General features: G+C 35.3%; 1 protein-coding gene across 1 annotated transcript in view; it reads right to left on the minus strand.

Annotated features, from left to right (window-relative positions):
• Window positions 1-27,211, minus strand: part of LOC125111271 (ephrin type-A receptor 6) — a 656,452-nt gene that overhangs the window by 337,631 nt on the left and 291,610 nt on the right. The gene's annotated exons all lie outside the window — the stretch shown is intronic.

Raw genomic sequence — 27,211 nt, forward strand, 5'->3', positions numbered from 1 at the left:
CAGCCTACACCACAGCCACAGCAATGTGAGATCCAAGTTGCATCTGCGACCTACACCACAGCTCTTGGCAATCCCGGATCCTTAACCCACTGAGCAAGGCCAGGGATCAAACCCGCAACCTCATTGTTCCTAGTCGGATTCGTTAACCACTGAGCCACGATGGGAACTCCCTGTGTTTTTTCTTGTTTGAGGTATATTTTCCTATTTCTTATGTCAAATAATTTTGTATTGCGTCTTGGGCACTGTGAATGATAGATACACTCTGAGGCTCTGTATTCTGTTTTGTTCCTTTGAACATACTGATGTTGCTGCTTATTGTTTGTTAAAGTAGATGATTTGGCTGAATTCAAATTGTGAATTTTTTTTGCATTTATTGAAATCTTAAAAGAGTTCTTAGTATGGCTATTGAGTATGCTCCACATATACAGTTCAGGGGTCAGCCAGATATTAGGGTAGAGTTTACATGTATAATTTAGGGCTTCTCCTCTGTACCACTCTCTTTTTCTGTCATTAGTCATCCCTCACTTTCCAATTGCTGTGGTTGCTCTAAACTCTGTATTCTTGTCATGCGCTAGTAAGACAGGATTTTCTCTCCCAATTTGGGTGCTTCTTATGGCACAGAATTGGGACTAATCTTAAGCAAAAATTGTAAAAATGGCAACTTGTCCAGTGCTGCTCTTTGCCTCCAGGTGTTGCCCTTCCCAATATCAACCTCCTTTTAGTAGTTCTTCAGAGCCTTCAGGTGCTGGGTTTTTTTTTTTTTAATATATATATTTTATACTGAGTTTATAGTTTTTATTTGCAGAATTGGTCAAATAGAAGCTACACAGCTATTATATAGAAGCAGAAGTTCTTACTTTTGACTTCAAATCCACATTTTAGTTCATATTTTTTCTCATTCATTTATTTCTTTCTACAGTAGACAAAGATTTTTTTAGGGGAAATGATGATTCTGTACAATGAAATGTATACTTGTAAAGTACTAAGTATTTGCACACATTTACAGTGTATTAGAAAATTCAAAGTAATTAAATCAACCTGTTTTGTATCTGACCAATAAACTCCTTCTGATTATTGTCTTCATTAAATCTATCACAGAATTCTAGATCTTTGTATCAGTTTATGCAATTTCTTCTTGTCATGGGAGTCATGTTTATTACCAAATATTTCTTCAAATGTGATATGCTTTTAATTGTAATGATAAGCCAAATAAGAGATAATAGTTACATTATATTGATAATGGTTAAAATTTACTTCCATATTCCATCCCCCCTTTCCAATCCCCACCCAAACTCACAGACATTGTGAACCAAAAACTTTTCCTTCTACTACTTAACAGGTTAACACTCTCTTCAGGAAAAACAAACACACATATACATAATTGTCTAATGATTTTGAGTTATTTTCTAATCCCAGAATAGCTACTTCAATTACTTCAGGTTAAAGACCCACTATTTTTAATTTTAAACTCATCAGAGAGTAAGTTGTCTCTATTTTTCATTAAAAACTATGAGTCATTTCAGGAATGGAAAAAATCATTTTAGCAGATTTGCTTTTAATTTTTTTTTTGGTCTTTTTGTCTTTTTAGGGCTGCACCCACGCCATATGGAAGTACCCAGGCTGGAGGTCTAATTGGAGCTGTTGCTGCCGGCCTACACCACAGCCACAGGAATGCCAGATCCAAGCCACATCTGCGACCTACACCACAACTCACAGTAAAGCTGGATCCTTAACCTACTGAGCGAGGCCGGGGATTGAACCTGCAACCTCATGTTCCTAGTCAGATTTGTTTCCGCTGCACCACAATGAGAACTCCGGATTTGTTTTTTGATTAATAATTATCCTCAATGTGTATCTCTCCAAAAATTTATACATGATAAAGCTTAAGACATATTTTTTCCTAATTATACAAGAGTTATATTTCTCTGGGATTTCTAATAATTTTTTACTGTTAGGACAAAAAAGCATAACAAAAAACAATATAATTCTTTTAGTTAAAAAATCACATGGACATTGCTCAGGGTTTAGGATTTGTTTGACTATAGATTTAGTCACTGTTTTAAAAGCATCAGATAACCTGATCTGGGTCACCTCTGAGATGAAAGCTGGCTGCAGTATATTTTTAAAATTTAAAATCACTATGCAGAGCTATGTTGGCATGCCAAATGAGTTTTTCCAGCCCATTCCCACTGCATCAACTAACATGTTTCAATCGACAAATTGCACTTTGGCATGAACCAGAAGGATGGATTTTTGCCATTTTTTTGGTCCCTAGCAAAATAGTTATGAACATATGCAGTGTGTTGTTCATTTTTAGAGCTTGAGGATAGCAGGTTTAATGATAATAAAAGGGCAATGAATGAATGGTGAGTTGAAGACCAAATAGGCTTAGCAGGAGATGTATAAGGCCATTTAGCAAGGCCTATAGATGCCAGGTTGGAATTCTCTGACAACTCATCTTTCAGTTTTATCCCACAGGTTATCATTGCCTTCCTATTGTTAACCTTGCCTAATTAGAACCTGTTAGCAAGAAAGGAGAGATTGGATTTTTTTCTATAGGGCTTTAAGCACAGGACTAATGTAGGGGAAACAACAGGGAGCCATATTTGGAATGGAATGAGGCACATTTTCTAATGATGACATCTGTCCAAAAATGGAATGGGATGCCTTGGAGGTTATTAAGTTCACATCATGGAGGTGTTCAGGCTGCTGTACCATGTAAAGAGGCTGTTATAATTAAAAAATGAAGCAAATGATGGGGATTAGACTGGATGTGTGCTGAAATGTCCTCTAATGTGTCCTTTAGGATATACTCACTGTATATAAAAATATTATTTTCATAAACAGTAAAACATGGTTATAACCTACTTACTTTCTACTGCAGTCTTTCTATAATACTTTTCTTAGGGTCACTAGATTTGTAAAATAATATAAACATGAATTATATAAGAAAAAATTCAATTGTTCAATCTAATAAATGTCTTGGTCAGGTCTTTTAAATTGTTCTGCATTTTGTTAATCTGCAATAATGGATTACTTGGTTAATTAAGCCTTAAGTAATAAAAATCTTTACATATCTTTCTAGCTTGTTTCATCAGTTCAACAATGTCTTCAAGGTCTTAGGAATTTTTATACTTTTGCTTCACTATTCTCAGTATGAAGACTCTATATTGTTAGGCTTTTTGCTTTAGTATAAGAGCCTGCTACTAATGTTCCAAATATCCCATCCTCTTTCAATTGTACCCAAAGCTGGAAGGGTAGAAGAGACAAGGCAAAGGTCTCTTCCTAATGCTACATCTTTTAACAGGAAGCAAAAAATTTCCAGATGCAATCCATTAAAATTACCTTGATATAATATAAGTGAGAACTAGGTCATATGGCTGTTCTTTGACCAAAAATTGACAAAGGAGGACAAGATTACCATGATTAATTTTGACTATTGTTTCTCATCTAGAATTGGTATTACTCCCTAAGGGGTATTTGAAAGCTTTGAGAGCATTTTTTTCCCCCCCTTTTGGCTGTACTTGTGGCATGTGAAAGTTCCAGGGCAGAGACTGAAACCAGGCCATAGCAGGTTCATTGAGTCACAGCAGTGACAACACTGGATCCTTAAACTGATGCACCACCAGGGAGCTCCAAGAGCATTCTTTTTTTTTTTTTTTTTTTAATTCTTACTGTGCCTGGAACATAAAGCTGAACTTGAATTGTGGGAGCCAAGAATAATAAATATGTTAACAGCAAACGATTATGCTCAATCAAGACTTTCTCCTTCAAAAGTTTCACTGAGGGCAGTAATTTAGGCAAAAAGATATCTTCCCTTAGGGACAGGCACATTGCTGCCTGAACAAAATTGTGTTTATAATGGTAAGGAAAAAAAAGATGTTTTGCGGTAGGCAGGCAATTGTGATTGCCATAATTTTTATGCTTTCTCACCATTATTCATTCCTTTATTTTATAAAAACTCTGAATCCACAAGGGTGTGCATATACAAAACTATAAATACTTTGCGTAAGATATTACATATTACTTTAACTTCCTATTGCTTTGCACAGTGCTCCACATTTCTGCCTCCATAAATACTGGTTTATGTGCTGACAATGGCATGTGTGAGGGGTTGTAGATTAAGCTTGAAGAGAAAGCTAAGTATATCTGATGATTACAATTGTCAAAGCATTACTCACAAACTTGACGTTAGCTTTACTCAAAAGCTTTGTCTTGGGCCAAAACTTTGATTTTTTTCATCTCATATAATGGACCTTTGATGCTTTTAAAAACTATAATTCTGATCAAAGATAAGTCTGAAGGTAATATTCCTCCCCTTTATTAAAAACTTTTATATGAGTAAAATGGGATTCTATCTAAAATAAATCAAAAGGAGATTTTATTAATGCACAGAAACTCATACTGACATCAATGTTAAGGCTACATGTAACAGTGATGGGAAATATACTTCAATATTCACATAAGTACAATAAACAGTAGAATATATGCACTATTTTTGTAGGAAGTACAAAAGCACTATAGTTAGGAAAGTACCCGAAAAAGCCTACTGAGATGCTTAACTTGTTTGTAAAGGTATTTTAATTATTTCTGATAATTGCCCAATTGTTAAAATTACATTACCATTGCAACTAAAGCTGAAAAAGGACTGCCATGTCCACTCCATCACTTCCATAAATACTATTCTATCAGAGAAAAAAAAATCCTTGATTACCCTCTGATTCCCAGCCCAGTATGCTTCCAGAATCTCTGGGTCTACGACTTAACTTCTGGTAGAAGAAGTTAATGACTGAATATATCTTTGATAGTGCATGGTAAATTATTTTCCTGATATTAATATATTTAATTTTTCATCTATTTTAGTTTCCTATATTTATGTAATTTCATGAGTTTGTTCTATTTATTTATTTAGTATTTTTTTTTTTTGCTTTCTAGGGCTGCACCTGCGGCATGTGGAGGTTCCCAGGTTAGGGGTTGAATTGGAGCTATAGCTGCCAGCCTATGCCACAGCCACAATGCCAGATCTGAGCCACGTCTGCAACCTACACCCAGCTCATGGCAATGCCAGATCCTTAACGCACTGAGCAAGGCCAGGGATCAAACCCACAACTTCATGGTTCCTAGTCGGATTTGGTTCTGCTGCACCACAACAGGCACTCCCATAAGTTACATTTACGTAACTATCTTTGTGCTCGCCTAACCCAGTTATACACAGTTAGTTGCTTAATAAATGCTTTTTGAGTATGATGATGATAAATTACCATTTCAAGTATGGAAATGATTCTGAAGTAACTTGAAAAAGTGACTACATAGTAAAAAAAAAAAAAAAATCCACTATATTTCACATGAGGAATTAAGCCTATTTTTAAATAACTTAGAAGAAAATACGATTAAATCTTTAAACACCTAATATTTGCAGGCACATTCACTTGGTACTCTGAAGTTAGATAAAAAAATCATAAAATCAAATAATTAGACCAAAGTCAGTATGTGAATATCATAGTCAACTGAATTTGCGATACAATATCAGGGTCATTTTTATTATCAGATTTATATTTTTCAAGGATAAATGCAGAATCTTAGAAATAATATTTGGCTTATGGTATTCCATTCTTTATAAGGAATTCTATACTATCATATTCTACACTGTCATTTTCATATTATTTTACTTTCTAATATTGGCATAGAAAAAAAGTATGTAAAATAATTTTCTTTCATGTACAAACACCAAAATATAATTGTTCAAAAATGAAGTTTAAAAAGTTTATCAGTGCATTAAACAAAGGGAAAATCAGATAAGACCATAGAGTGATTAACTGTAGATGTTTGGAACTTGACACTTCCTTAAGTAAAGATACTATGTCTTGATATATGGCTCTCTAAAAGATTCACTTTTTAATTCAGTTCTTAAATGTGAAAAAAATACTTGCCATAGAAATTCATTTCAGAAATACTGAAGTTTATGGAAAGAGCCTTTTCAATTGATTAAATGCTTCAAAAAACAGCATGCAAACTTTTAGCAAAGAAGTTACCATACCACTAAAGCTTGTCAATGGCAATGACACAACAGTACTTTCTCTAGGAATTAAGTCTATAAACTAGACTCATTTAACCATGATCCTTTTCCTTTCCAAATACTTGTTTCTGGAATGAGAACATAGTAAAGGCAACCTCATATTCATTTCCATTGTTACCTTTGAATCAGCTGCGTGAACTGTATTACCTTTTCCAGAATTACTGTGTGAATACACTGTTCTTCCCTGCACCCAAATTAAAAAATCAAATTATTCATTGAGTAGTTACATTCGTTAAATTCACTTAGTAAATTTTTAGGAATATTTACTTCATAATAGGCACTGGATGTAATAATGAGCAAAACAAACATATTTTTTATTCAACGGAGGTATATATATTTTATCTTATCTAAGAAAAATTAGTATCAATTGAAAATGAACATATCCAAATTTTAAAAAGATAATCCTCCCAGAAAAAATAGAAACCTGATTATAAAGAGCCAGGGAAATAAATTATAAGGATATTTTATGGATCCAGGTGGGAGTCATTGGTAGTTTGGACTAGAAAAGGTGTTGAAGAAGAAAAGTAAAAAAGTAAAGTTTTTGTGGTAAAAACTGCAAGATTTTGTGATGGCTTCAATTTTCAAGGAAGGGAATGGGAAGTTTTAAAGATGATTTCTAACTATTTCGTTTGTACAGCTGGATGAAACATTGCAGAGACCACTGGTTATTCCTCCAATCTTTATTCTTCCTCTTTTCAATAATAATAAAAATACAGAACAGACATTTTGTGTCCTAGCTAAAGACTACATTTTCAGTCCACCTTTGAAGTGGTATATTTTAGCTGTGTGATTAGGTTTTGGCAAAAGAAATGTGAACAGTTTTGATGAAAGCGTCATGCTTGCAAACACATTTTGCAATTTGTTTTGTTTTCTTTCTTTTTCTCTTACTAATTAATTGAAAGGGGATGGGATGGTTGGAGCTAAAGTAATAATTTTAAACCTGAGATAAAAGTTATGAGGACAGAGAGTGACTAGAAAAGGAGCCTGGATCCTTGACAGTCTGGGATCACTATATCATCCCTGTACTGCTAGATGGATAAATTTTTGATATATGGTTGCAGACTTTGAAGGGAAGGATACAGGGGCATTAAGGAGATTACAACTGATTGGTTAAAATGGATTATACAAGGTAAAAACAAAACAAAACAAAGAAACAAAGAAAGAAAAAAACAGGATAGGAGACCTACCCTCCTTGATAAAGAAATGAAAAATAACAGAAAACTTACTAGTTATCCATTATGTGATACAGATTTTTACAGCAAAAGGAGAGAGAAGAGGGAGAACATATTATAATAAGAAGTAGGATTTAAGTAGTGAAATGTGAGGGTTTCTTTCAGATAGTCTTGAAAAAAATTATGACTTGCTGTGACAATGCTAGTGCACATCAATAAAATCATCTATACTTTGAAAAGCATAATAATCTCATTTTTCATTCAGTTTCTCAAGATTTTAAGCGGCTACTAAAAAGAAGATTCATCAGTATTGATAAGACTTACATTTCTCTTACTCCCAATTAAGAGATATAAAATTTGTGGGAAATACTATGGCATGTGTTTTTACATTTTTATATATGATGTGTCATATATTTTTGGGAAATTCTGGATTTAGTGCTAATAACAAAATAGGTGTTTAAAATTTCTAACTTAATGTATTCACAGGGATATTGAAATGCCATGTAGTCAGTTTCTGATCAACCACTAACACTGTGGCTTATATGAGGTCAGTCAACTATTGGTGAACTCATATTGGTGGAATCTCCTTACATTTATGGGTCCACTTGAACTCAAATAGAAGACTTGCCTTGCCAACAGTCTCCTATTCACTCATTTATGGAGTACTTCTATGTATCAGGTATTGCATCAAGGCACAGGAGATAAAAGACAGAAATTAGATTCTTAGAAAAGTATCTCATATCAGAATTCAGCAGAATTCTTCCTGTTTCTCTACACCTGGTTTGTATCTCAATTTTTCTATGATTATGTCCTGACTGTACTCATGATGCCGATCTCTAAATAGTTTGCTTTGACACTGCTTCTAAGTGTGATACCAAAAATTTGTGCTAATTACAGTCAGTACCTACCTCTATTTGCCTCACCTTATTTTGATACATCCTTGATTTATGCACAAATGAACCATATTTTACTAATAATATTCATATTCAATTTTTTTCATTCGCTTTTCTTTTTTTTTCTTCTTCTTTTTTTTATTTTTGCTTTTTTTAGGGCTGTAGTTATGTTATATGGAAATGTCCAGGCAAGGATCTGAGTTGGAGCTGCAGCTGCAGGTCTATGCCACTGTCATAGCAACACAGGATCTGAGCCATGTCTTCAACCTATGCTACAATTCATGGCAATGCCGAATCCTTAACCCACCGAGTGAGGTCAGGGACCAAACCAGCATCCTCATGGATACTAGCCAGGTTTGTAACCTGTTGAGCCACAATGGGAACTCCCCATTCACTTTTCTATTTGACTTTCCTGAAGTAAATAATTTAGAATTTATATTCTTCCCTAGGCTTTAAATATTTACTTGATACTTAGCATTTGGCTGTAACACAGAAATGCCTCTCCTTCTCCTTCCTTCCTTCTTTCTTCTCTCTCTCCCATAAAATTCATGATATTCTTTCCAAGATAATTTGTAAAAGGCATATATTACACCATTAGCCATTAGGGAATACAAATTAAAACCAAATACTACTACTAGAATAAATAAAATTAATCCCCCTTTATTTTTGTTTTCACTTCTTTTTTCCTAGGAGACTGATTTAAGAAAATATTGCTATGATATATATCAAAGAATGTTTTGCCTATTTCCTTTTCTATGGGGTTTTATGTCTTACATTTAGGACTTTAATCCATTTTGAGTTTATTTTTGTATATGGTACCAGGGAATGTTCTAACTTCATTGATTTACATGTAGCTGTCCAGAGTTCTCAATACCAATTGTAGAAGAGACTGTCTTTTCTCCATTATATATTCTTGCCTCCTAAGTCATAGATTAATTGACTAGGTGTATGGGTTTATTGCAGGGCTCTCTATTCTGCTCCATTGATCTATATGTTTGTTTTTGTGTCTGTCTCATGCTGTTTTGATTACTGGAGCTTTGTACCTTAGTCTGAAGTCTGGAGAGGTTATACTTTCAATTTTGTTCTTTTACTCAGGATTGCTTTGACAATTCTGGGTCTTTTGGGTTCCATACAAATTTTAGGGTTATTTGTTCCAGTTCTGTGAAAAAAATGTCTTGGTTATTTTTATAGGGATTGTGTTATGTCTGTAGATTGTTTTGGGCAGTACAGCCATTTTAACAATATTAAGTCACCCAATTCAAGAGCATGGAATATCTTTCCATTTCTTTACAAATGATGTAACCAATAAGTAGAACGATAATCAAAATAGAAAAACAGCTCATACAACTCAATATTGAAAAAACAACCCAATCAAAAAGTCAGCATAAGACCTAAATAGACATTTCTCCAAATAAGACATATAGATGGTCAACCAGCACATAAAAACATGTGCCATCATTAATTATTAGAAAAATGCAAATAAAAACTACAATGAGGGAATTCCTGTTGTGGCTCAGAATGTTAAAAACCCGACTAGAATCTGTGCAGATGTGGGTTTGATCCCAGGCCTCACTTAGTGGGCTAAGGATTTGGCATTGGCATAAGATGTGGTGTAGGTTGCAGATACGGCTTGGATCTGGTGTTGTGGTGTACGCTGGCAGCTGCAGCTCTGATTTCACCTCTAACCTAGGAACTTCCATATGCTGCAGATGTGGGTGTAAAAAGAAGAATAATGAACAAAAAATCCCACAATGCAGTATCATCTTACAATGGTCAGAATGACTATCATCAAACAATCTAGAAATAATAAATGCTGGAGAGGGTGTGGAAAAAAGGGAACCCTCCTATACTGTTGGTGGGAATATAAACTGGTGCACGTATTATGGAAAACAGTATGGAGTTTCCCAAAAAATCTAAAAATAGAACTACCATATGCTCCACCAATCTCACTCTTGGGTATTTATCTGGAAAAAACAAAAACTCTAATGCAAAAAGATATACACACCCTAATGTTCATAGGAGCACTATTTACAATAGTGAAGACATGAAAACAATCCAAGTTCCCAGCCTAAAAGATGACCGATTTAAAAAGATGGGTATATAGACACATGTAATGAAATCATACTCAGCCATAAAAGGAATGAAATAGTGAAATTTCAGTAACGTGGATGGACTTAGAGAATATTATACTTAGTGAAATAAGTCAGACAGAGAAAAACAAATATTATATCACTTATATGTGGAATCTAAAAAATAATACAAATGAATCTATACACAAAACAAAAACAAAATCACAGACATAGAAAACAATCTTATGGCTACCAAGGGAGAATGGGGGACAAATTAGGGGTGTGAGATTACCAGATACAAACTATTATACACATAAAATTGATAAGCAACAAGGATTTAATGTATAGCACATTCAAATATTTATAATATCTTATAATGGCCAAAAAATTATACTGTGCAAGAAAATGTAAGTTAACTATACTTCCAGGAGTTCGATGGTGTCTTGTTTTACATTTCATGCTGTATAGTGGAAAATTGACAGAACACTGTAAACCAGCTATAATGGAAAAAAAAATAAAAATCATTATATTAAAAAAAAGCCTCAGAAAAAAATTAACTATACTTCAACAACAACAAAAGAAGAGAGACAATACCTGTCTGATAATAATGTGAATTCTCATAGATTACTGAACAATAAAACCACTCTGTAAAACAACTTGGCAGATTCACAGAAAGTTAAATATACACTTACCACATGATCCAGAACTTCAACTTCTAGATTTTACCCAAGTTAATTGAGAACTTATGGACAAACACTGTATTTGAATTTTGTTATTCACACTACATTTCACATTATGAAAGTATTTAAAATAGCCCATTTTTTAGGGAAAATACCAAATTTTCATTAACTGGTGAATCAAGCAACAAATTTCAGGAAATCAATTTGATAGAATGTTACTCAGCAATATAAAGAAAGGAAATTCGGATGTATGTAACAACATGGATGAAATGCAAAGGAATTATAGGTGGAATTAAGAGGTTATACACTATATAAATCTATTTGCATGACATTCTGAAAAAGGCAGAACCACAGAGATAGAAATTAGAAAATTAGTTTTTAAGTATGGGGTTGAAGGAGGAGGATGACTGCAAAGGGGCATGAGGGAACTCTAAAATGATACAGTGTTCTGTATCTTGATTGTGGTAGTAGTTCTACAACCATATACATTTGTCAAGATTCACCAAAACTGTAAAATCAAAAAGGACTAATTTACTATATGTAAATTTTATTTCAATTTTTAAAATGTGAGAATCAGAGGTAAGAATTATTAAAAAAAAACACATATAAACTATATTTGTTCTGAGTCCAGACTCTGTGAACATGGGATTACATGTATTAGGAAACAGAGGGAAAAAAGAAGACTTCTCTTTGCCTAAGATTATTGCAGGCAATTTTTTTTTTTTGAAAGAGTGATAGTTGCCTCTGTAGTCATTTCTTTTTTTCCCCTTATTTCACTGTATAACCTGCTACTCATCTCAATATCCGCCTCTGTAGTCATTTCTTTTTTCCCCTTATTTCACTGTATAACCTGCTACTCATCTCAATATCCTGCTGCTCCACCCTCTTGAAACATTATTGATGTCTTTAGCTCCAACTTGTTTTCTCTATGTATGTCCACATTTTTTTTCCTGTAATGCTTCATCCTTCACAATTGTCTGTCTCACCCTCCCCTCAAATGGAAATCTCTGCTAGTAAATTTGTTACCAATAATGTGTCTGAGGAAGTTGGTTTTGTTGAATTAATATAAATATATGAAGGCATCAAACATAAGAAGATACTTCGGAAAGAAAATTTATGTTTTTCTTTTTCTTCCAGTTTTACTGAGTTATCAACATACAACACTATATGTAAGGTGTACAGCATAATGATTTGACTTGCACACATCGCAAAGTGATTATCACAGTAAGTTTAGTGAACAGTTGTCATCTCTTATAGATACAAAGTTAAAGAAACAGGAAAAATTATGTTTCCTTGTGATGAAACTCTTAGGATTTGTTCTATTAACAACTTTTATCTACAAATACAGTTGTGTTAATTATATTATACATTACATATTGTACATTATATACCTTATACTTATTTATAACTGGAAGTTTGAAACTCTTGACTGTGTTCATTCAATCTCCCCTCCTCATACTCCCCTGACTCTGGTAACCACAAATCTGATCCAGGTAAAGAGAATATATATCTTTTAAAATTAATTTTAATTGTTATAACATCAAGGCACATCAAAGAATTTTAAAAATAAATATATTTAATGTTAAACATATATTTAATATATATTAAAATCAGCTAATGAGGGGGTAGGTAGTAAAAGTCATCAGGTTTTTTTGTCTGAAAAGCACACTATCACAGCATAAGTCTCCAGATGTTGAGCCAGCTCTTCCTTTTTTTTTTTTTTTTGGCAGTGCCCATGGCATGTGGAAGTTCCCAGGCCAGGGATCGGAACTCAGGCATAGCAGCAACCCAGGCCACTGCAGTGACAACATCAGATCCCTAACCTACTGAGTCACCAGAGAACTCATTTTTTTTTCTAAAGACTTTCTTTCCTACTAATTTTAAATGCATGGAACTATGTAAAGTTCCAAGTTGTTCTTACGACAGTCACTATGTCCACTGCTGTCGATCCCCTCCATACAGGCGTTTTCTCCTTCTTACTTGCTAACAACCTCCATACAGGCGTTTTCTCCTTCTTACTTGCTAACAAAGTAGACAGCATGTGCTTCTTGGGTGTTCAGATGCTTAACACAAGAGTAGGACCACTCTCGCTCAGTCAGGTAAACAGTCATGGTAATTTTATTTACACTGCCAATGAACGACTTAACTGAGGAGAAGTTAACCTGGGGCTTCTGGTATAGTTTTTTCTCATGCTTTAATAAAAGTGACCTGAGTAAGAAAGGCTGAGTAAGTGATGGACTGAATGCATTGCCCCAAAGTCCATATGTTGAACGCCTGCCTGTACTTGGATATAGAGCCTATAAGGAGGTAATAAAGGTGTAGTGATTCTTAAGCTGATATCATTTAAGAAGAGGAAGGGACCCCAGGGCTTTGCCTCCACACTAACCTGGGGAAAGGCCACATAGGAAGATAGCAAGAAGATAGATGGCTGACTACAAATGAAGAAAGCTCTCAGAATAAATCAAATTCGCTGGCACCTTAATCATAGACTTCTAGTTTCCAGAATTGTGAGAAAAATGAAGGTCTATTGTTTAAGGTACCTGGTCTATGGTATTTTGTTATAGTAGCCCCAGCAGACTAAGACATAGGGGAAACACCTCCTTTTTCTTTCCAGGCCTGGGACATGTGTGAAAATGTGATGACTGGAGCTTCTGTGGTCATCTTGAGTTCATGAAGGAAAAAGCCTGAGAGTAGAAGCTACCAGACTGAGGATATCAGTTGGAGAGAAAGAATTTGGGTCCTTGATGACTGCACTGAACTCTTCCATAAACCAAACCTGCCTCTCTTCATCCACCCAGCTTGTCACCTAGTTAGATTCCTACCTGTTCATATCCCAATTGATAGAACTCCACTGATGGTGACAGTGTAGAATCCAACAATGGGTAGGTGTGGGAATACAAGAGCCATAGGGACCATCTATATATACACACAAAAACATCTGGCCAGGAACCATCTGAATAACAGTTTGTTGTTGTTGTTGTTGTTTTTTGTCTTTTTGCTATTTCTTGGGCTGCTCCCACGGCATATGGAGGTTCCCAGGCTAGGGGTCGAATCGGAGCTGTAGCCACCAGCCTACGCCAGAGCCACAGCAACACGGGATCCAGCCGCGTCTGCAACCTACACCACAGCTCACGGCAACGCCGGGTCATTAACCCACTGAGCAAGGGCAGGGACCGAATCCGCAACCTCATGGTTCCCAGTCGGATTCGTTAACCACTGCGCCACGACGGGAACTCCTGAATAACAGTTTTTATCACTGGAAAATCCCTCAATATAAAACCTAAATCCTTCATGTTATACCTTGTTTGGAATAAGAGTCTTATCTTGTACAGCACTTGTCCTTAACAGACTATAAGAATCCAGCTTGTAAACTTTTAATCTATTTTAAAATTTAACTTGAAAAAATATTTAGGTTATTACTGATATATACAGACCCTCAGCCAATTGATAGGCCAGCTGGGTCTGGCCCAGCTAGTGACTTTTGGAAGTGTGGTTCTTAACAGCTCAAGGGAAACTAAGCTATCGGAACTCCATTCTGTTGTATACCCTTCTGTGGCATCAGGGAAGGTCCACCTCACAGCTCTTACTACTCAGTTCAGGATGTTGGATGCTTCTGTCGTGGCAGGTCATGTGCCATGGGGTGTCCAGGAGCTAGCAGTGAGCTGCTATTTTCCTCAGAAATATATGTTGTTCCTTCTACATTCTTGTGGCTTTGGTTCATGGCAATTCAGGTTTGGTTTTGTCCTAGGCCCTGTGAAAAGCCCTTCCTATATCTTTTAATCTTAACAATTATCCTCAGGTAATTGTTATTTACATCACTGTTTTGGAGAGATATGAAGTAATTTACTTGAGGTCATTATAGAATAAGTGGCAGAGTCAGGATATAAACTCAAATCAAGCTGACCCTAAAGCCTGTTTTGTTAAATATGTCAATCTATTGCTATTGTAAAATAATTCATGGTAGGAGGGTACTAAGACACTATTAATTTCCTTCTTTCCAGGATGAAGTAAAAAAGACTTTAAAGAAGAGAACAGAAAGGGATGAAGAAGACATAGAGACCTGAGGGGTCAAGTGACATCAGGCTAATGCAATCTTTGATAATCTAAGTGCTGGACCTTGAAGAGGTCCAGTTGTAAAGCATGCCTGGACCTCAGAGAAGTAACATATGTTTGCACCTGTCCAGAATACCAACTCCCATTCTTCCTATAGTAGTACCCTCTAGCTTCTGCCACATGCCATGTGATTTTGGTAGCACTCCCCATCACATTACTCCATTCCCTTAATAAGTGAATAGTCCAGAAGTGGGTATGTTATCCTAGTCCCACTGACCACAGATATTAATTCAGTGATGACAGTAAGAGGCCAGTCCTCTCTTTTCTCATATTAATAAGCAGAGATTATTTAAGGCTAGATAATTAGATAGTTATGTTTTCATCTTCTTGGAAAGAACTCTAATGCAGTAGCAGAGAATGAATGGAGAAAGATGAAGGAGCCAGAAATTGAGAGACAATCATGGCAGCAATTGTGCTCCTGGTTCCAATCTCTGAGATCGCTGGAGAGGACTTATTTCCTATGGCAAGGCTATTGATTACATGACATGTCCCTGTGCCCTTCCATTGTCTCGCTTACCCTTTTTGCATTTATTTCACTTGCAACCAAAATAACACTGACTATAGTAGACTTCAAGGGATGAATAGAACAGGTTATACCATGGCCTCAACCACAGTTTCCAAAGTGATAAGATAGAATTACAACCTGGACAAGTGACAAAATCTCAGGTACATGATATGTATTTGAAAGGCTTCTAGAATTTATACATTGTGGTGACACATGGAGTCAACTATAACAATTTTGGTAGTATCTTAATTTCTGAGATTTGGAGAATAATTTGCTTAAACTGAAATAGAAGTCTAGAGTCCTCAGGGCAAGGCCATGGTTGAACATGTTTGATGCTCAATCAAAAGCAAGATTTAAAAAAATGCAGTATGGGATCTGGGTAGATATTCAGAGAGGGATTAGGATAATGATGGCTTTCAGAGATGCCACAGGTGCCAAGTAGTTAATCTTAGGTACAGTAAATAATAGATTTGTGGCAGAATGAATATAGGGCCTGGCTTCATTTATTAAGGTTTAATTGCACAAAAAGTATGATCAGACATTATGATTATGACAAAGACTGGCTCTGACTGGCATAATTAGATCCAGTCTGAGGTGATCATATAGAATTGTATAGTGTGGCAGGGCTATGTTGGTAGAAGTTCCTGGGGGATAGGCTTTCGAGGGCCTAATAGATTTTACATGTTTGTAAGAGGGGGAAATCTAATTATTATCTGTGATTTCCTCATACTTCCCAAGTTCTGATCTTTCCACTGAGCTCTGAAATCACATATCCATCATCACTAAGAAATCTGAGTTATCTCAAACTTAGCTGGCCAAAATAAAACTATTTTTCCATCAGCCTTCAATATAGCAGGGAATGACTACACCCACTGAGTTCCTCAAGTCAAATATCTCTGAGTCATCCTTGTCTCTTCTTTTAATCTGACACAACTTCCCCTTATCCAACTCATCATCAAGTCCTCTTAGTTATTACATTGTTAAACTATACCAAGCATAGAAGTATATTCATATATAAGAAACCAACCCCCCCTCCCCCCGGGAGTTCCCATTGTGGCTCAGTGGTAGCAAACCCAAATAGTATCCATGAGGATTTAGGTTTGATCCGTGGCCTTGCTTAGTAGGTTATGGATATGGTGTTGCCATAAGCTATGGTACAGGTCACAGAGAGGGCTCAGATCCCACATTGCTGTGGCTGTGGTAAAGGCCAGCAGCTTCAGCTCTGATTCGACCCCTAGTCTGCCAACTCCCATACACCACAAGTGCAGCCCTAAAAAGAAAGAAAGAAAGAAATCAAGCCCTCCTCAAAGATCTCAAGAGTAACTTGATAAATTCTCATGGTACAAACAGGATTACAATGATATACCTATAAGTTTATTAACTAAACCTTTCAATTTTATTTTGTTTTAATAAAATTTACCTTTTCAAACATGTGCTTCTCATGTTTATTAAAGAGAAATCATTACTGCTTTCTTTGTTAACAGACTCATTTACCCAATTATAGTCTAAGAGTAGTAAATATGTGTCATTCCTGAAAGTTAGCTTCACCTCTTTCTACTGTAGGTGGGAAAAGTTTATGGCACAAATGTTAAATGACAATAAATTGTTGGTGGCAAAAATGTTATATATCTTTCTGTTGTATTTCTTGAAAAAATATCTCCTTGATAAAATAAACCCTGGCACAGTAAAAGTAGAATTCACACTTTATTTTTATTCATTTAGCATAGCCAAATGGGGACAAAGGAGAAAAATGTGAATGATTAAGAAAAGAAACAGAATGAATAAAATTTAGAGTTCCTCAAAATAATGGGCATCTGGGATTAATGAAATATATTTAAGGTCAATTAGGTCTTTAAAGCTGTAATTCACTATTTGAAAATTCTCCTTTGAAAACTTCAGAGAACTTGCAAATTTGCTTTATAATAAATTAGAGATCTAGTGTAGCACCTACAGGTGTTATGTGGATGTAGCTAAGGCAAAGATGAAGGAAAAATTTACAGCACTAAAATATTTCTATTAGAAATGAGTAGATTTCAAATGAATTTCATGTTTCAGCTTAAAGAAACTACAAAAAGAGCAAAAAACCCCAAAACAAATAAGAAAGATGAGAGCAGAAATCAATTAAATTGAAAACAGAAAACAAGAGAGAAAACACCTTAAGAAAAAATCTGGTTCTTTGATAAAAGGTAACAAAATTAGAGAGTTCTCCTTGTGGATCAGTGGGTTTTGAACCTGACTACTTTCTGTGAGGATATGGGATTGATCCCTGGCTTCGCTCAGTGGGTTAAGGATCCAGTGCTGCTGTGAGCCACAGTGTAGGCTGGAAGCTACAGCTCCAATTTGGCCCCTAGCCTGGGGGCATCCATGTGCTGCAAGTGTGGCCCTAAAATAATAATAACAATAATAAAATTAGAAAATTGATAATTTAGAAGAAATTTATTTATCAATTCCCCAAAGACCATACCATACCAAAACTCAACCAAGACAAAAATAAATACTCTAAATGCCTTCTAACCATTAAAAGGGTTGAGCTAATAACTTAAAAATTCCCTAAAAGAATGGTCCAGGCTCAGACAAGTTTCCAGCAAAAACTAACAATTTTAAATAGAAATTGCAGAAAAATCTCTTCTTCTAGAAGGGGAGGAAACATTTCCCAATTCATTTTATAAGGCCAGTATTACCCTAATAACAAAACCAGAAAAAAAAACCAAAAATAAAATCAATCTCTCATGAACATAAATGCAAGAACCCTCAGTATAGTATTAGCAAAATTAATTCAGCAATGTTTTAAAACAATTATATACCATGAACAAGTTGCATTTATTCCATGTATACAAGATTTGAAGATCAATGTAATCCACTACATCAACAACCTAAAGAATTAAAATGATATAATCAGTCAACAGAGAAATAGCATTTGACAAATCCAATATACACTCATGATAAAAATACTCAGCAGGATAGGAATAAATGGCAATAACCCAAACTTAATAAAGAGCATCTATGAAAACAAACAGATAACATCACACTTAATGGTTAAAAAAAACTTAATGCCTCCCCGACCCAGATCAGAAACAAGGCAAGGATTGCTACTCTCACAACTCTTATTCAATATGGTACTAGAAATTCTAGCTACTGCAATAAGGCAACAAAAAGAGATAAAAGGCATTCAGAGTGGAAAAGAAGAAATACAACTAATTCTGATTATAGATGTTTCCATAAAAAATTCTTTTTTTGCAGTCTTATTTATATATTTATGCATTTATTATGCATTCCAGGCTAGGGGTCAAATCGGAGCTGGAGCTGCTGGCCTACCCCACAGACACAGTAACACCAGATCTGAGCCACATCTGGAACCTATGCTGCGGCTTGCAGCAATGCCAGATCCATAACTCCCTGAGCAAGGCCAAGGATGGAACTACATCCTTATGGATACTAGTTGGATTCTTAACCTGCTGAGCCACAATGCGAACTCCTCCATAAGAAATTCTTAAGGAATGTACAAAAAACCTTCTCTTATACTGATGAGTAAGTTCAAGACAGCAGCAAACAAAATCAACACATAAAAATCAATTGCATATCTATAGACAAACAATGATATGTGGAAACAGACATTTAAAATTGTTCCTGATGAAATGAAATATTAATGATACACCTAACAATATATGAATAGAATCTGTATGATGAAAAATCACAGAATGTTGAATAAAGAAGCCAGAGATAATCTAAATAAATGGATAGATATACTCTGTTCATAGACTGGAAGACTCAACATGATAAAGATGTTACTTCTTCCCAAAATGATCTATAGGATTAACACAAATTCTATAAAAATCCCAGCAAACTTCTTTGTAGATATAGACACACTTGTTTGAAAATTCGAAGGTACAGACTATCTAAAACAGTCTTGATAAAGAAGAATAAAGAGGGAGAAATATTCTACCTAATAAACAGCTTACTCTGTAGCTATAATAATGAAGACAGTGTGGTACTGGTGGAAATGTAGATGTATAAATCAATGAAACAGAATAGAGAATCCAGGAATGGACCCACCCAAATGCACCCATTGCTTTTTTTTTAAAAAAGCAATTTAGGAGAAGTATATATAGTCTTTCAAGAGATGACACTGAGCCAAATGGACAAATGGACACCCATAGGTAAATAAACTAAACCAAAACTCGAATGTCTCAACTCACGGTGAATTTTGGATAATAGACGTATAAATTTACCTAAGTGTAAAATATAAACCTTTTTATAAAATATCACAGGTGAAAATATTTAGAAACTAGAGCTCATCAATGATTAGACTTGGTACCAGAGCATGATCTAGAAAAGGAAAATTGATAAATTAGACAACAATATTAAAAACTTTTGCTTATGAAAGCCCATGTTCTGAGGATGAGAAGACAGGCTACAAACTGGAAGAAAATATTTGAAAATTACATATCTAACAAAAAAGTATGTTTAGAACACACAGAAGTCTCAAAACCCATCAATAAAAAATCAAATAACCAAATTAGAAAATGTGATAAGTATATGAAAATACATTTTGTCAAAAAGGATACAGAGATGGCAAATAGGCACATGAAATGATTTTCAACATCATTAGCCATTAGGGGAATGCAAATAAAACCACAAGGAGATACAGCTACATACCTAATGTAGAGACTAAAGTAAAAAATAATAATGCTATATCAAATGCAAGCATGCAGAAAAACTGGATCACCCATGTTTTGCCTGTGGAAATTCAAAATGGTACAGACATCCCAGAAATCAGTTCAGCAGTTTCTAACATGCCTAAACATACACTAACTAGGTCCCAGCCATCTCACCCTGGCATTGAGTCCAGAGTAAGGGAAACTTATGTTCACATAAAAATCTGTATCTGAATGTACATTGTAGCTTCATGCATAATAGCTAAAAACAGAATCAGCCAAGATACTCTTCCCAGATGAATGGTTTAAACAGAGATACATACACACTAGAAATACACATACTAGCAATAAAAAGGAATACAGTATTGATAAACCTTGGATGAACATCCAGAGGGAATTATGTTGAGTGAAAAATGCCTGTCTCAAAAGGTTAAATACCTGTATAATTCTATTTATGTAATATTTTTTATGTTTGTTCTTTTTTGTTTTTGTCTTTCTAGGGCCGTACCCACAGCATATGGATGTTCCAAGGCTAGGGGCTCAATCGGAGCTGCCGGCCTACACCACAGTCTATGCAACTCGGGATCCAAGCTGCGTCTGTGGCCTACACCAAAGCTCACGGCAATGTTGGATCCTTAATCCAATGAGCGAGGCCAGCGATCGAACCTGCAACCTCATGGTTCCTAGCCAGATCCATTTCCTCTGTGCCACGATGGGAACTCCTTTTTTCAGTTTTTTTTTTTTTTGTCTTTTTAAAAAAAATTTATTTACATAATATTTTTTAAATGACAAAGTTTTAGAAATGGAAGGGAGGAGTTCCCGTCGTGGCGCAGTGGTTAACGAATCCGACTAGGAACCATGAGGTTGCGGGTTTGGTCCCTGCCCTTGCTCAGTGGGTTAACGATTCGGCGTTGCCGTGAGCTGTGGTGTAGGTTGCAGACGCGGCTCGGATCCCGCGTTGCTGTGGCTCTGGCGTAGGCCGGTGGCTACAGCTCCGATTGGACCCCTAGCCTGGGAACCTCCATATGCTGCGGGAGCGGCCCAAGAAATAGCAACAACAACAACAAAAAGACAAAAAAACAAAAGAAATGGAAGGGAGATGAATATTTGCTAGAGGAAAAGAAATGAAGAGAGGTGAGCGTGACTATAAAAGACTATGCAAGGGAATCTTGTGCTATTATTATTGTTCAGTGTCTTAGTACATAAACCTACACAGCTGATAAAATTTTATAGATCTCACACACACACACACACACATACATATCTACATAAACAGACTCCAAATGAGGATAAGTAAAAGTGAAAAAAGCTAAATAAAATTGTTGGATTATACTAATGTCAATATCCTGGTTGTGACATTATATTGTAGTTTTACAAAATGTTCCCATTGAGTAGGAAACTGAATAAAGTATGTGAGGAATATATAAGAATCTCTCTGGGAGTTCCCGTCGTGGCGCAGTGGTTAACGAATCCGACCAGGAACCATGAGGTTGCGGGTTTGGTCCCTGCCCTTGCTCAGTGGGTTAACGATTCGGCGTTGCCGTGAGCTGTGGTGTAGGTTGCAGACGCAGCTCGGATCCCGCGTTGCTGTGGCTCTGGCGTAGGCCGGTGGCTACAGCTCCGATTCAACCCCTAGCCTGGGAACCTCCATATGCCAAGGGAGCGGCCCAAGAAATGGCAAAAAGACAAAAATTAATAAATAAATAAATAAATAAAATTTAAAAAAAAGAATCTCTCTGTATTTTTCAGTATAACTAGTCATTTCAATAAAAACATTAGTTAAAAAATATAAAGCAAGATTACTGTTCTCAGTAAACTTTTTTTTTATTTTGAAAAATATAACAATGTTTTTGTGACAATATTATTTATGCTAACATGAGCTTACAGTTATTATTAAAAGGACTAAAACGAATATTTACAAAATAAACTGGAAATTCTCTTAGTTATCCCTGATTTTCTTCTTTGTTTACACTACAGCATACTGGATGTAAACTGTAAAATTGTCCATATGTGTTTTCATTTTCACTTCATGTACACAAAACAAAAACATCTTTTATTATAAAAGCAGAATTTTTACTTATGTGAATATATGCAAAGTGAGCCTACAAATGCATTTCAAAGACAGCATCTGCTGAATTATTTTTCAGGAAAATACAGAAAAACTGCACTTAATATATAAACTTACGGTTAGTAAATATAAAAGAGGAGTGTTGGTTGCATCACAAAATATTTTTATACTGTGTAATGTATCTTACTGCTTATTACTTTTAGCAGTGAACTTTCCTGTTTCATTCAAAATGTAGGTGAATTTAAAAGTAACAATAAGAAGATTTTCTAGGCTCAACTTTCTGCATAAAACAAAGTCTGATAGCCTCGATGGCAAGAGTGTCATTCGCAGTACATGGAAGATTGAACTCTCCACTTGGCACTGAGAAGCTACTCTGTAAGGGGAAAATTATTGATATAAGCTCTTATTTGAATTCATACAACTTTGATATACAACACTATGCTAAGGGGCATCAGTGGATTGGTTAGGTAGTCTTAATGTGAATAAAAACATTTCTCACATTTAATTTCAGAGGATCTGCAATGAGGCAAATCATCTTTCTTAGAAATCTCACCAGATTTCCAATGCTTTCTTCTACAACTACAGAAGTTCAACAGTTTGTCTAAAATTATTTTGTCCTTTGCTGTGGGTAAGGTTTTTGCTGTTTCATGATGTGTGCCCCAATTTCTACCAATACCATTTGCTTGACTGAAGACTAAAAAACTAAACTCCTGTAAATACCCTGCATTTCTGCCTTAAGTTATAAAGTTTAAGCTTCTTAAGTTCTAAGTGGTTTCTAAGGGAGTATCCTTAATTTACTTTTCCTCAGAAATGGGCTGTGGGAAGTTAAATCTCTGCAGATGTGGTAATTTTCACATTTTGGTCAGATTATTTTTCTGATTAGTTTTTTTTTTGCCCTTGCTTGATCGCCACTAAACTAGCTAGAACCATTTATTCAGAGTAAAAATGTAAGATTTATATTGTCTAAAGTGATATGCTGAAAATAAGAAGGGTGTCTGATGTATAGTGTCAAAGCCAGAGTACTCTAAATATTATAGACAATTCTGCAAAAAAAACTACTAGCAGCAGTTGTCTTTCTGTTTCTGCACATTAAATAAAACTCAGTCACTGGACATGGCTATAACTGGAGGAAATTCCAGTGAATATTTGTCAATTACCACATATCTATGAATTGATTTTTTTCAATTTTTGTGCCATTTGGAATTCTCTGAGTGACAATTTTTTCTGAATATAGTGACTCGATTAAAATAACTGTCAATATTTCACTATTAGCCCAGACCAGTAGTAGTCTTTCTCATATAGTCCAAGGTACATTCAACATAGATGATATTTTATATACATTTCTAACAAACTGTTTGAATCTTTTATACTCCAGTTATTTCCATCTCTTGAATTTTTCCATGGTAATGGAAAATCCATTGCAACTTAAAACCACATGAAGGATTAAATAGGCAGAGCTAAGAAAACAGGAGATTTCTGAAAGCTTAAAATTTAATTAAATATGATAGAATAATGAAATACTTAAAAGTTGTTAGATTAACAAACACAAGTATTTTTAAGGTAAGTAAGTCTGGGGAAGGTGGTCAAATTTGAAATTATCTTTAGATTATAAGGAGAAAATACTCCTTGGAAGATTAAGACCAAGGTACCCAGAGCGATTAGAAGCCAAAGAAACAAGGCTGATGAGAGAAATAGCACCGTCATCACCCTTACACACTGAGTCTTATGTGCCAAGTTCTGTTTTATGTGCTTTCCATGGATAAAATGTACCTCCACAACCCCTGTTCAAATGTTGAAGCCCTAAACCCTAAACCCTAAACCCTAGTACCTTTGAATTAACTGCATCTGTGAATAGGGTCTTTAAAGAGATGATTATGTGATCATTTTAATGAGGTGATCATTTTAATGAGGCCTTTAGGTTGGGCTCTAATCCAATCCAACAGATGTCTTTGTAAGACAAGGAAATTTGGACACGCTGAGATACACCAAGTATATCCAACAACAAAGGAAAATCCATGTGAAGATACAGCGAGAAGACAGTCTCTGCAAGCCAAGAGGCATCAGAGGAAACCAAACCTGCTGACACCTTCTCTGACTCCAAGTATGTTAATAAATCTACCCAGTCTGTGGTACTTTGTTATAATAGTGCCAGCAAACAAGTATACTAAATTAACCTTTTTAACCTTATTATTTCTTACAGGATCTCTACATTATTATGCCCATCTAACAGGTGAAGAAATCAGCATGAAGTGATTTGCCCCAAATCACAGGGCAATGATAGAAAAGCCTGGAATTACATTTAGCCAGCCTCCTTCAGAGAGCAACATGGCCAATAATGATTAATACTATTCAGAATGGAGTGGTTCAGGTTAGAAACCACTGGAATGTTAAAACTCATTCATTCATATATAATTTATCTATTAAACATTTACTGAATGTTGATGTTTCAAAGATACCTTTAAACATCAGTGTACATCCATCACTTATTTTTCCTTCAGAAAAGTTAGAAACAGCAGAGAAAAAAAATGCATGAAGAAACACGTTCGAAGAAAAAATGAAATATATTCCTAAATTGTAAAAAATGACTAAGGATATTCAGAGGAAGGGGTATCCCTTTGCTTTGGGAAGTTCAGGAAAGTCTTGGCATGGGGGTGGCCTATGGATGGGCCCTCAAAATATCTGTAAAGTCAGAATCTGTGAAGATGGGAGAAATGGCAATCTACAGAGTGCAGCAGGAGGAAGCAGTAAAGGGAAAAAGGGAAAGGACTGGAAAATAAGGGTAGAAGTATACAGTGGAACTGGATTAAAAATTCTTAGGAACTCCTGAGGCTTTCTGCTTGCTATGGAGGATCACTCAACAAAGAGAACCTGTGTTTTCCCTTTTTAATCTAAAAAACTGCTTCAGTTCATAGACTAACAGTTCATAGACTAAACAAATAAGAAGCAACTTCAGACATATTTCCATGAGTATCCTTCTCAATATGACAATTTAAAAAATAATTTTCCATTGCTATACTGTTTTTTTCAGTTCTATTTTACCCTTTTTCTTTTTTCTTTCTATGGCCACCAAAGTCATGTGGAAGTTCTCAGGCAAGAGACTGAATATGAGCTGCAGCTGTGGCAACACCAGGCCAAGATCAAACCAGCTGGGGATCAAACCTGAACACTCACCACCCAGTGACCCTAGATGATTCAGTCAGGTTCTTAACCCACTGTGCTACACAAGGATTCCCTATTTAAGCTTTTTATATTTCCATTAAATACTGCCATTTGTCATTTCTCCTGTGCTTTGAAACTGTATTTCTTTCTCCCTGTGGTACTGATGGAAGAAATTTTTTTTTTCAGTTTTATTCTGCTTAAAATCAGCAGATAAGGTTTATATTTTGCAATTCTATCAGACCTCTTCTTTAATTTTTTTTTTCTTTGTAGAGCCGCACCGTGGCATATGGAAGTTCCCAGGCTAGGGGTTGAATCCCAGCTGCAGCTGCTGTCCAAGGTCACAGCCACAGCAGCGTAGGATTGATTGGAGGGGCGTCTGCGACCTACACTGCAGCTCAATGTAATGCACCCATGGATCCTTAACCCACCAAGTGGGGCCAGGGATCAAACTTGCCTCCTCATGGATACTAGTCAGGTTCGTTACTGCTGAGCCACAACAGTAACTCCCTTAAAACATTTTTTTTAATGTGTGGATTTCAATATAGAATTAAATACATGCTTTGGAAGACAGATTTCTAGAGTTTTCTCTTCAACAGAGTGCAATAGATTTTAAACATTTCACCAGTTCCAGGGATATAGTGGGTTTTTTTAAAGTCCCTGATTTAGAAACACATCTGGGTACTGATTGGATATAAACATGACCATCTGACACACTTAACTAAACCAGTGAGTTTTTTCCTCCCAATATTCCTCCATTCTTCATTCTCAAGTATATATACTTTATTCCAAACCTGTCATATCAGTTCATTAATAAGTGTTTTTGCCTATATGTTTATAAAAATCTTTCCCCTATTTTGTGTATCCTTTTGTCAGAATAAAGTTTTTCTCAAAAAATAAACTTGTTTTCCTTATAATTTTATAGTCAAAATTACATTTCAGAATTTATGTATAATTTCTTTTTATAAACCCATTTAATCATTTGAACTCCTTTTATAAGGCATACATCTTGTCAGAGGCATTCTTGGTTGCATGATCAAATGCTTAGAAAATCTACAGTGGCATGTAGAGTACAGTATTCTGTCCAATTTTATATACACGGTTCTTGAAAGCTTTTTTTTTTTAAACTACAAGGGAAGATGATACCCTGAGGGGTCTAATTTTCTTTGTCATCCACCTGAATAACTTCAATTAACATTAATACACGTGTTAGCATAAGAGCATCTGCTTCGAATATGTAAAAGAAAGCAGTTAATGCTGGGATTGAAGGAAAAATCTGGTTAGTTAAATAATACACTAAGCAATGTCATTATGTAGGCCAGCTCTCATTAGGAGAATTGTTCTTCACAGAATTAAATACTATAATGAAAACATTAGAGACTCCACCAAAAATCTTACTTTTTCCATTCAATTAAAAGAAAAAAACCCACATGCCACTAAAAATATAATTGCATTTTAGTACAGTGATTAGGTTTTAAATCATTGCAAACACTTAGAATTCAAGAATTATGTGGAATAAATCTCCCAATATATTTTATAGCACAACATCTCTTCTAGTAATTTTTTTGTCCAATAGAAAAATTTTTCATCAATAAATGAGATATAGTCATATTATAATGTTTTCTTTCCTTTTAAATCAATTATTACTGCTTTGATAGAAACTGGTTGAGAACATGAAACCAAGATAATAGCTTCTTATTTGCCGTGGAAAGCGATGTCATTTTGAGAATAGTGGGTAACTTCTAAAGGTCATCTTGTGTGTACTGGCATTTTCATTAACAGTAGTTTTCTCTGCAAATCTGCTGACAGATGGAGAGATACTTG

Source organism: Phacochoerus africanus, chromosome 1 (assembly GCF_016906955.1).
Source record: "Phacochoerus africanus isolate WHEZ1 chromosome 1, ROS_Pafr_v1, whole genome shotgun sequence".
Lineage (NCBI taxonomy): Eukaryota > Metazoa > Chordata > Mammalia > Artiodactyla > Suidae > Phacochoerus > Phacochoerus africanus.